Source organism: Trichechus manatus, unplaced genomic scaffold (genome assembly GCF_000243295.1).
Source record: "Trichechus manatus latirostris isolate Lorelei unplaced genomic scaffold, TriManLat1.0 scaffold00165, whole genome shotgun sequence".
Lineage (NCBI taxonomy): Eukaryota > Metazoa > Chordata > Mammalia > Sirenia > Trichechidae > Trichechus > Trichechus manatus.
Genome location: NW_004444101.1, coordinates 1,006,543 through 1,016,883, shown reverse-complemented (window position 1 = coordinate 1,016,883; position 10,341 = coordinate 1,006,543).

Genomic DNA, 10,341 nt, shown 5'->3' with positions numbered 1-10,341 from the left:
TGAGACAGCCCCAGATCTTAATGATAAATTTACATTTTTTAGTTAATCTAGCTCAAGCTGGTTTCTATTTCCTGCAGTCCAAGAGTCCCGACCAACGTGAGATGCCAGAGGTTCTGACACCTCACATCACCGCTCTGCTTTGCCTTCAGATTTCCTTACCTCTGTGCCTCTGGAGTCCCTGAGTAAATGGTTATTGCACTTGGCTGCTATGTGAAAGGTTGGAGGTTGAAGCCCACCCAGTGGACCTCAGAAAACCGGCCTGGTGATCTACTTCCAAAAAAATCAGCCATTGAAAACCCTATGGAGCACAGTTCTACTCCGCTACACATGGGGTCACCAGGAGTTGAGGTCAACTTGACAGCAACTGTTTTTTTCTGGTACCTCTGGTACCAGTCGGGGAATCTGATCTTGACTGAGACTCGCCCCCGCTGCCCTTGTCTGAAGAACTGACATCTGGTTTGTGACTCGAGCTGAACAGGACTCCTTCTCTCGTCCCTGGTGGGCTTGATTCTGACCTTTCCCTCACCCAGCTGACAAAACTACAGCCATGGCTCTTTTTGATTAAGCAAAAAATTTACCTCCTATTCCTACTTTAAGCTTTGTTGAGAGCTGGGGCACAAGAAAAGCCTGGTGAAATGCATAGTGAAATACACGTGCCGCTTCTTATAATGCCAATCAACGGGGCTTGTTCATTGAACATCTGCCTCCCGGGAGAATTTGCACAAGTTCCATCTAGCTGCTGAGAAGCATGCCAGCGCCAGACACAGACTCAAGCTGGCACGTGGTGGCAAACCCAGATACACTCGCTCACAATGACACCGACCCTGCCGAATTCCGCTGGCAGAAGATCCTCAGCCACACAGGAAACGCAATCGCTGGGGGAGCCCTTACATCTTTTAAATCTTTTAAATCACCACAATGCTCCTTCCGTGCTATTGAACAGAGAAGGTCAAACTTATTCTCCAAGCATGCGTGTTCAAGGCCCCATATTTTACCTTGTCGTGACCAACCAACCAGCTGCCATCGAGTCAATTCCATATGTGTCAGAGTAGAATTGTGCACCCTAGGCTTTTCAGTGGCTAATTGTTTGGAAGTAGATCTCCAGATCTTTCTTCCTCGGCACCTCTGGGGGGGTCAAGCAGCCCAATCTTTTGCTTTAGTAGCCCAGCGCTTAACCATTTTCGACCTCCAAGGACTGCACATTGTCATAGGGTAAAGAAAAAATAAAACCAAGTACCCACATTACTTAGGCTGTTGTGTGTGTGGATAGACTCCCTTGGGGAGCTTATGGAAATGCAGATTTCTAGGCCTTCTGTTGGGGACAGTCTGCTGCACGGCCTCTATGCCTCCCATCCAGGCTGCCCAAACAAAGGCCTTGGGAAGAGAACATTCTCAGATGAGGAGGCTGGGAGTTGGGTCACCTTCTCTCTCCCGGTTCCCTCTCCTTAACAGGGAAGACTTCCCCTGTGTCGGGCACACAGTAACTTTCTCTGTGTCTTGCACATGCGTGGGCACCACAAGGCACCTAGCCAATCCCACTTCTATATCTGTTCCCAGCAGGGAGGGAACGGGGTCTCTCGACTACAGCTCTAGAGAGGTGAACGTAGAACATCTGCCCTGCACCAGCCATGTGTGGGATGAGCTTGCTGCCATGGGAGACAGCTGCCCACCAGTGACGCTGATCTTGCTGTCTCTTCTCTACGTGAGGAAAGCACTTCCTTGCACCGATGGATCGTGTGTGTGGTCTTCGGCGGGCACCTGTGAACCCTGGCGCAACACCCTCCCCACCAAACCAGTTGCCATCAAGTCGATTCTGATTCATGGCAACCCTACGTGTGTCAGAGTAAGATTGCTGTGCTCCACAGGGTTTTCAGTGGTTGATTTTCCAGACGTAGATCTCCAGGCCTTTCTTCCGAGGTTTCTCTGGGAGGACTAAAACTGCCAATATTTCAGTTAGCAGCCAAGTGTGTTGACCCTATGCACCACCCAAGAGCTCCAGGCCCTCGCCTAGGACCTTGGTATTGAAGGCAACACTCCTGAGATCTATCCCACTAAGATGATAGACTACTCTACTTCAGTAGACCTTGGGGTCAATGCAACAGTTCCAGGGTTTGGGGGGTCTGGTGAGAATTCTGCTAAAGTCTGTTAAACTATAGACATTCCAGAGCCTTCGATCTGCAGAAATTCCCCATCATCCCCAGCCTGCTGGTGGTAGCCTTTCTGTTTTCCAGGGAAGACACAGAATTTTCTCCCTTTTTCTCTTTTTCTTTCATATATATTTCATTGACCATGTGTATGTGTAAGGGGAAGAAAGGGTTAAACTCATGGGCCTGCACCTCATCTTGCAAAAGAAGTGCAGGCCCGTATTTTTAAGCCTTAATTAAAACACGTCAGGATCAGCCCCATTCAGAGCCTCCAGTTATATTCCCTAATAAGATAGTCAGTGCTGCTCACGCAATGATAAATGCTTTTTATCAGCACTATCAAATTACATGCTAAGAATTCAGGAGGGCCTTTAATATGCCCCCAAAGGAGGAGATACCAGTCCTACTGGGCATCCGGGCTTTCTAGGTTTCAATTCATTTCTAATTATTCTAAAAAATTGCAAGACTACAGGTGCTGAATAGCCCAAGCCTTCCCTTATATTAATTCAGGTCCATGGCTGTCTCCTTGTTTTCTGATCCTGGCTGTCTCCCGCTCAGCTTCTCGAGATTCCGCACTCCTAAGTCTGAGCAATACAAAGCAAATCTATTTACCAATTCCGAGCTGTGTGACTTAGTTGGGCAAGTTCACCCCTCTGAGATTCAATACCCTCATCTGTAAAATGGGGATGAAAGAAGGATCCGTTGCCATGAGTTGATTTCGAATCCTAGTGACCCTACAGCACAGAGTCGACCTGCCCCCATAGGGTTTCCAAGGCTGTAATCTTTATGGAAGCAGACTGCCACATCTTTCTCCTACAGAGTAGTTAGTGGGTTCAAACTGATGACTCCTCAGTTAGCTGCCGAGCACTTAACCACCGCACCGCCAGGGGCTCTAGATAAAAGTAATACTTAGTGCATAGAGCTCTTGTGAGAATTAAATGGAAATGTGCTAGACGCACAGAAAGCACTTAGCATGCATTTGGCGCACTGCGAGTGTGCAATGAGTCTTGGCCGTCACTGAGTTTCATTCCCCTAGTAACTTTTAAGACTTAGCAGGTGATTGTCTGAGATTCCCCCTCCCACCACCCCCTACTCCCAAAAAAAAGCAGAGACGGAGAAAAAGACTCAAGAGCAGCTGGACTATTTCAAGATGTTCCCAGGGAGCTGGGGTGAAGGATCAGGGAGAGAGGAGAAAACAAAGGAAGGACCCTATTAACCAGCTGTCGTCAAGTCGACTCCAGCTCATGGCGACCCCATGAGTGTCAGAGTAGAACTGTACTCCATAGGGTTTGGAATGGCTGATTTTTCAGAAGTAGATCACCAGGCCTTTCTTCTGAGGCACCTCTGGGTGGCCTGGAACCTCTAACCTTTCAGTTAGCAGCAGCTAGAGTGTGTTAACTGTTTGCACCACCCAGGGACTCGTAAGACAGTATTGCGTGTCGTCGAGTTGAATTCAACTCATAGCGACCCTATATGACAGAGTAGAACTGCCCCATAGGGTTTCCTAGGCTGTACTCTTTATGGGAGCAGCTCGCCAGGTCTTTCTCCAGCAGAGCCACCGGTGGGTTAGAAGTGCCAATCTTTTGATTAGCAGCCGAGTGCTGAACCATTTTGCCACCAGGGCTCCTTAAGACAATGTTAGGGTGTGTTATTAAGATCTCTGTTCAGGAAAACAGGGGCTCGGTTCTGCCAGGATCCCTCTCGGGAAAGTATGGAATGTCTTTTGGAACTGAGCCACCAGGATCCGGGGAAGGATTCATGCACTGGATCTTCCCACCATCGGTGGATGGCCGCCTCAGCACTAACTCCCCACCCTTCTGCATGACTGGCTTGACAGGCAGGTTCCTGGCAGCTGTGCTAGGGAAGCCTCGGGCAGAAAAGGAAAGACCCTCCCTGTGCTAGGGGCTGTCAGCCTGAGCTACGGAGACCCCGCAGGGAGCTGTTTGACATTTCTTGGCTGCAACAGAAATGAGGCCAGAAGGCTGAGTGGATGCACTGGGGTGGCTTAGAGGCCGGGGTTTACAAGATCCATGCACGAGACAGTGAGTGCTATATGGCTTATGATCAGTTCTTGGGATTATTGGGCAGTGACAGTGGCATTACTAAGGAGGTACAGGGGATACAGACTACACTGGGTGACGCTGTCAGAGGGAGTGACAGCAAAATGACTGTCAATAAAATTTTTGTGCAGCGTTTCAGCAGAAATTTTTTAAAAAATATCCCTGTAGTTAGTTATAACAACAAAAACATTTTTTCATAAGCCCAGCTTACATGTATCAATATACTTACAAAGCTAAAACTCTATGCTAATTTGCTTTTTGAACCTTCTAATGTGCTCCGGTCAAAGCTGTCGTTGTTACCCAATTACAGTGATGTTTCTAATCACGTGGTTTCGTCTGCACGCTCTACAGGCACGCACTGATTTTGGTCAAAACTTTCTGATGTTCTAGCTACAATATTGTGGTAATTAGCATGAGGGGGTGACACTATGAGTTACTGCGCTGGGTGACACCAACCCTAGTGTTGCTGCTGGGTAGCGAGGACAAAATAGTCAGAGCTTGTTGGGGATGCCTGGAGTCAAGGCGCTAAAGATGTAACCAAAAGTAACAGCCAAAACAAAAAACAAACTTGCTGTCACCCAGTAGATTCCAACTTATGGCAAATGGTTGTTGTTTTTTTAATCTTTACAGAAGCAAATTGCCAGGCCTTTCTTCCGTGGTGCCACTGGGTGAGCTCCAGCTGCCCACCTTTAGGTTAACAATAGAACGCAAATTGTTTGGGACACCCAGGGACCTTAGCACATACCAAATTAATTATCAGGCTCTTTCTTTTAATAGGCTGAGAAACTCACTGCCTAAGACTCTAAAAGCACCACAACACCCGGTACTGGACACTCACCTGAGAGGTTTGAGAGTTTTAAATAATGCATGACCTTGGTCTTGGGTGGTGACTTGCCACTTTGGGCCACATCTTGACTTGAAACTTTGCCAACCCCAAGAAAGCTGCGGTACTTGAACGACAAAATGAAAACTTTACAGAAAGGCAAGGATCTGAAACAGCTCATCACAGGACCCGTTACCTCTGCCCTGCATCACCAAACACACATCCTGACAAGCCCTTCCAGATTCAACGTGAAAATTCAATCAGAGCAACGTTTTCAGAAGGCAGCCATCATCATCATGATTAGCTAATAAAATCCCTGTGGCCTGATGGCATCAGTTTTCTGAGCTGTAATTTCCATTTTTACGGCAATTCATCTTTGTCTGAGCTCAGACCCATTTCTTTCCAGCTCTGGGCATGAGTTAATTTGACTAAATGAGACAAACCACCCTGGACAGGTGGATATTCATCATACGCCCCACTCTCCAGAGCACTGGTGCCATCACACCAGCCAGTAGGCTCTCCCAGCACGGACAGCCCTGGCCTGACGTGCTGTCGTGCTGGCATTTAATGAGTGCAGACGAGGGCAGCCTGGGACGTCGAATTACCCAACAATTAAGGGCTTGGTCTGACCTCCATGGCGCCTGATTCCCTCAAGTTTCTGTGACACATTAAGTGTTTACAGCCTCCCACTGCCATCACAACCTCTCCTTCCTTCAAGCCTGCTGTTAAGCTGTCAGTATAAACAATGGCTCCGCCTTGGGTCAGCCTCGGTGTCCATCAGATTCAGAAGAGCAGACGGCTATTGTCACTGTTGGCAAAACTCCCATCCGAGGGCAATGTTGTTTCTTGCCTTCCTCTGTGTGGTCCTCCTGTAGCTCAAAACAACTTTCCAAAAAGCAATGAACTTTCCATTCAAAATGAGCTAAACCAGTGTCTCCTCCCATTATCTCACTAAAGATATTTCAAGTCCAGAATGTCCAGGCCTCTCACTGATGGAGGCTACATGCTGGGGGAGGGGATCTGGAAGATTCTTTGATTTAGGAACTCAGGATCTCCACCCAGATCCAATCCTACAACCCTCCCCCCACCAAAAATAACCTCATTGCCATAGAGTGGATTCTGACTCCTAGTGGCCCCATAGGGCTTCCAAGGCTGTAACTTTTACAGGGAGCCTTGGTGGCACAGCGGTTAAGAGCTTGGCTGCTAATCAAAAGGTAGCGGTTCGAATCCACCAGCTGCTCCTTCAAAACCCTATGGGGCAGTTCTACTCTGTCCTGTAGCATCACTAGGAGTCGGAATCCACTGTATAACAATGGGTTTGGATAATCTTTACAGAAGCAGACTGCCACATCTTTCTCCCATGACCTTTCAGTTAGCAACCGAGTGCTTAATCACTGCACCACCTGGGCTCCTTTCCTATCCTGCAGACTTCACTCAGAACTGATGGAAAGATTTTCAAGTCTGGACCACGGCCATCGTGTCAACTTTAGTGATTGCTTTGCTCCCTCGTTCACGCTTTTCCCAAGACTAGTCTTCCTTTTGAGGGGGTGTGCAATCTGTGGGGCAGAGGAAAGTGTCCATGTGTGGCCAACCAAGACTCAGCCAGAAGCCACAGTTGCAGGCTTACACTGTCTACCGCCTACTCAGCAAGACATGCCTGGCTGAACATCTGGAGCAGCCACGTCTCCATAGTAAAGAGACGTGTATGGGGGAGTGTGACTGTGTGTGAATGTGTGGGTGTGGGTGTGAGTATGTGGATGAGTGTGTCAATGTATGTGGGTGGGTGTGAGTGTGTATGAGAGAATGTGTGAGTATGTGAGTATGGGTGTGTGTGGGTGGGTGTATGTGGATGAGTGTGTCAATGTATGCGGGTGGGTATGAGTGTGTATGAGAGAATGTGTGAGTGTGTGAGTATGGGTGTGTGTGGGTGGGTGTATGTGGGTGAGTGTGTAAATGTGCATGGGTGTGTGTGAGTGTGTGTGTATGTGTGAGTGCATGAATGTGTGTGTGTGTGAGAGAGACTGTAAGAGTATGGATGAGAGTGTGGGTGTGGGTGTATGTGGGTGAGTGTGTAAATGTGTGTGAGGGTGTGGGGAGCATGTGTGGTTGTGTGAGAGTGAGTGTGTGTGTGTGTGTGTCTGTGCCCATATTTCACTCAGTCTTCCTGACCCCTGTCAACAGCCAAGAACGTTGCATTGTTTATAGAATGCCATATTGATGGCCCCTTGAGTTTCATTCCTGAAGCCTGCTCTTGGGAGTATATTAGCTTACTGTTGATGCTGTAACAAATTGCCACAAATTTAGTGGCTTAAAAACAGCAGAAATTTATTCTCTCACAGTTCTGGAGGTCAGAAGTCCAAGATCCTTCCGAAGGCTCTAGGGGAGAATCCTTCCTTGCCTCTTCCAGCTTCTAATGGCTCCAAGCGTTCCTTGGCTTGTGGGCTCATCGCTGGAATCTCTGTCTTTGCGGTCACATCGCGTCCTCTTTGTCTGTCAAATCTCCCTTGGCCTGTCTCTTGTAAGGACACATGTCATTGGATATAAGACTACCCAGAAAAACCAAGGTGAGCTCCTTCCTTCCCGATCCTTAGCTTAATCCCATTGTTTGTCATATAAGCTCATATTCACAGGTTCCAGGGATTAGGATGTGAACATACATTCTTGGGGTCACACTTCAGCCCACTACTGGGGATGAAAACAAACTACTGGTCAGGACTCCCAGGGAGCAGGGAACTGCTGAACTCTCAATGCCTGAATGAAGTTGGTACCCAGAACTCAGGTGGTGTGATGGTTAAGCTTGTGTATCAACTTGACTGGGCTGTGATTCTCAGTGGTTTGACAGTTATAATGTAGTTTGGCAGTCGTATGATGACGTGATCACTTCCATGATGAGATTTGATAGAATGTGATCACTTCTATGATGAGATCTGCTGTGAGTAGTCAATCAGCTGAAAGGACATTTCCTTGGGGGTGTGGCCTGCATCCAATATAGGTGGACTTTCTGGCAAGGCTCTTGGGCTTTTGCTCACTCCGAATCCTGCAGCTGGCTCCTGTTCTTCTGAACTCCAGTTCTTGGGATTTGTGCTAGCAGTTTACCTGCCATCTTATCTGCTGATCTTGGGATGCATCAATCTTGACAGCCAGTGAGCAAGAGCCCTGCTCTCTGACCTGCCTATCTTGGGTTCACCAGCCCCTGTGGCTGCATGAATCAGGAGAAGCCTCTTTCCTGACCCACAGACTTGGGACATTCCAGCCTCTGCATCTGCCTGAGCCATTTCCTTGATATAAATCTCCCTCTGTATGTATTTATATGCTTTACTGGTTTTGCCTCTCTGGAGAACCCAGACTAAGACAGGTGGCAAATATGCCCTCTTGCCTTGAGTTAGTACTGGATGCGTTTTGTGTTTTACCTCTCTCCCATTCATTCTGAGTAAACACCGACAATGTCTCCTTCCAGGTAATAAGCAATAAAGTGCTGTAAGCCAAAATCACTCTTACAAGTAGAAGGAACTGCGTACACACTCTAGCGGGTAGATTTCTTTCCAAACCGCACTCATGAACAAAGCCAGAAACCTGTCTTAGGTGGTTTAGAGCTCCATTTTGTTGCTTGGTGGGAGGGCCCTCGTCCAGCAAGACTGTACTCCAGCTAGAGCCTTCAGGGCCAACCTGTGTTCCCCAGAACGCCGCCTGCAGGCCACAGGCCATGTGCACAAAGTGACCTATGCACTGGTGAGCTTTTAACTCCTCAACCTCTTCCAGACCCACCAAATCAGTCTCTGGGATGGGAGGCCCAGGAACTGCACTTCTTACAACACCCCACCCTGGTGGTCTTTATGTACAGGAAAGTTTGAGAACTGCTGCCTGGGCCTTCTCTTTCCTCTCAGGAAGCTGAGGCAATGGGTCAGCTCACAGGGACAGGGGCAGGCCTGACTCCAGGGAGGAGCCACCATCTCTGCGAGTGTGAGACAAGCACCAAGCGGTTAAATCATCAATAGCATGGTGAGAATTTTATAGCCTTCGCGACTCTCTTTCAGTCCTGATTCTCTTTGCTGCTGGTCTGTCTTTAACACCCAACACTTGCTTATCTATCTTCTCAGCAGAGAAAGAGAGCAGGCCTCCAAGGTTGAGCCCAGGCAGGCCACAGTGACCCTCCAAAGGATGACAACATTATTTGACTTTTATTCACGGAAAGCGTTGTTGGTGGTGATGGTGTGTGCTGGCAAGACGATTCCGACTCATAGCAACCCCATGTGACAGAGCAGAACTGCCCCACAGGGTTTCCTAGGCTGTAATTGTTATGTAAATGTTATGCGTAGCTGCTGTGAGTGGGTTTGAACTGCCAACCTTTCAGGCAGCAGCCAAAAGCTTAACCTTTGTGCCACCAGGGCTCCTTTGCTCATCTCTTTGGTTTCAGTAAATATGCCTTTCCCAGGGAACGCCTCCCTGACTCCTCAGAATAGACTGTGTCTTTCAGAGTAGTTTTCATAATTGTAATTAGTGCTTACGTGGTGTGTGTGCGCCTGCATGCATGGAGTGTGTGTGTGGTGTATGCGTGTGTGGTGGGTGTTGTGGGAACATGTATGTGTGGTGTATGTAGTGTGTGTGTTGTATGTGTGGTGTGTGTATCGTGGGTGCTATGTGTGTGGTATGTGTATGGTGTGTGTGTGTAGTGTGAGGAGTGTATGTGTGTGGTGTGTATGGCGTATGTACATGCAGTGTCTGTGTGTGTGTGGTGTGTGTGCATGTGTGCGCATGGTGGCTCAGAGTGGTGGTGTGTGTGTGCATGTGTGCCTGGTGACTCAGTGTGGTAGTGTGTGTGCACCTGCATGTGTGCATGTGTGTGTGTGTGTAGTGTGGTGTGTATGTGTGTGCACGCATGGTGCGTGTGTGTGGTGTGGTGTGTGGTGTATGTGTGTGTGGTGGGTGTTGTGTGAACATGTATGTGTGATGCATGTAGTGTGTGTGTGTGTTGTATGAGTTGTGTGTGTATAGTGGGTGGTATGTGTGTGGTATGTGTATGGTGCGTGTGTGTGGTGTCTGGGGTGTGTGTGTGGTGTGTATGGTGTATGCACATGTAGTGTCTGTGTGTATGTGTGTACAGTGGTGTGTGTACGATGTGTGCATGCAGTGTCTGTGTGTGCGTGGTGGCTCAGTGTGGTGGTGTCTGTATGCATGTGTGCATGGTGGCTCAGTGTGGTGTGTGTGTATGTGTGTGCACGTGGTGGCTCAGTGTGGTGTGTGTGTGTATGTGTGTGCATGGTGGCTCAGTGTGGTGTGTGTGTGTGCATGTGTGCATGGTGGCTCAGTGTGGTGT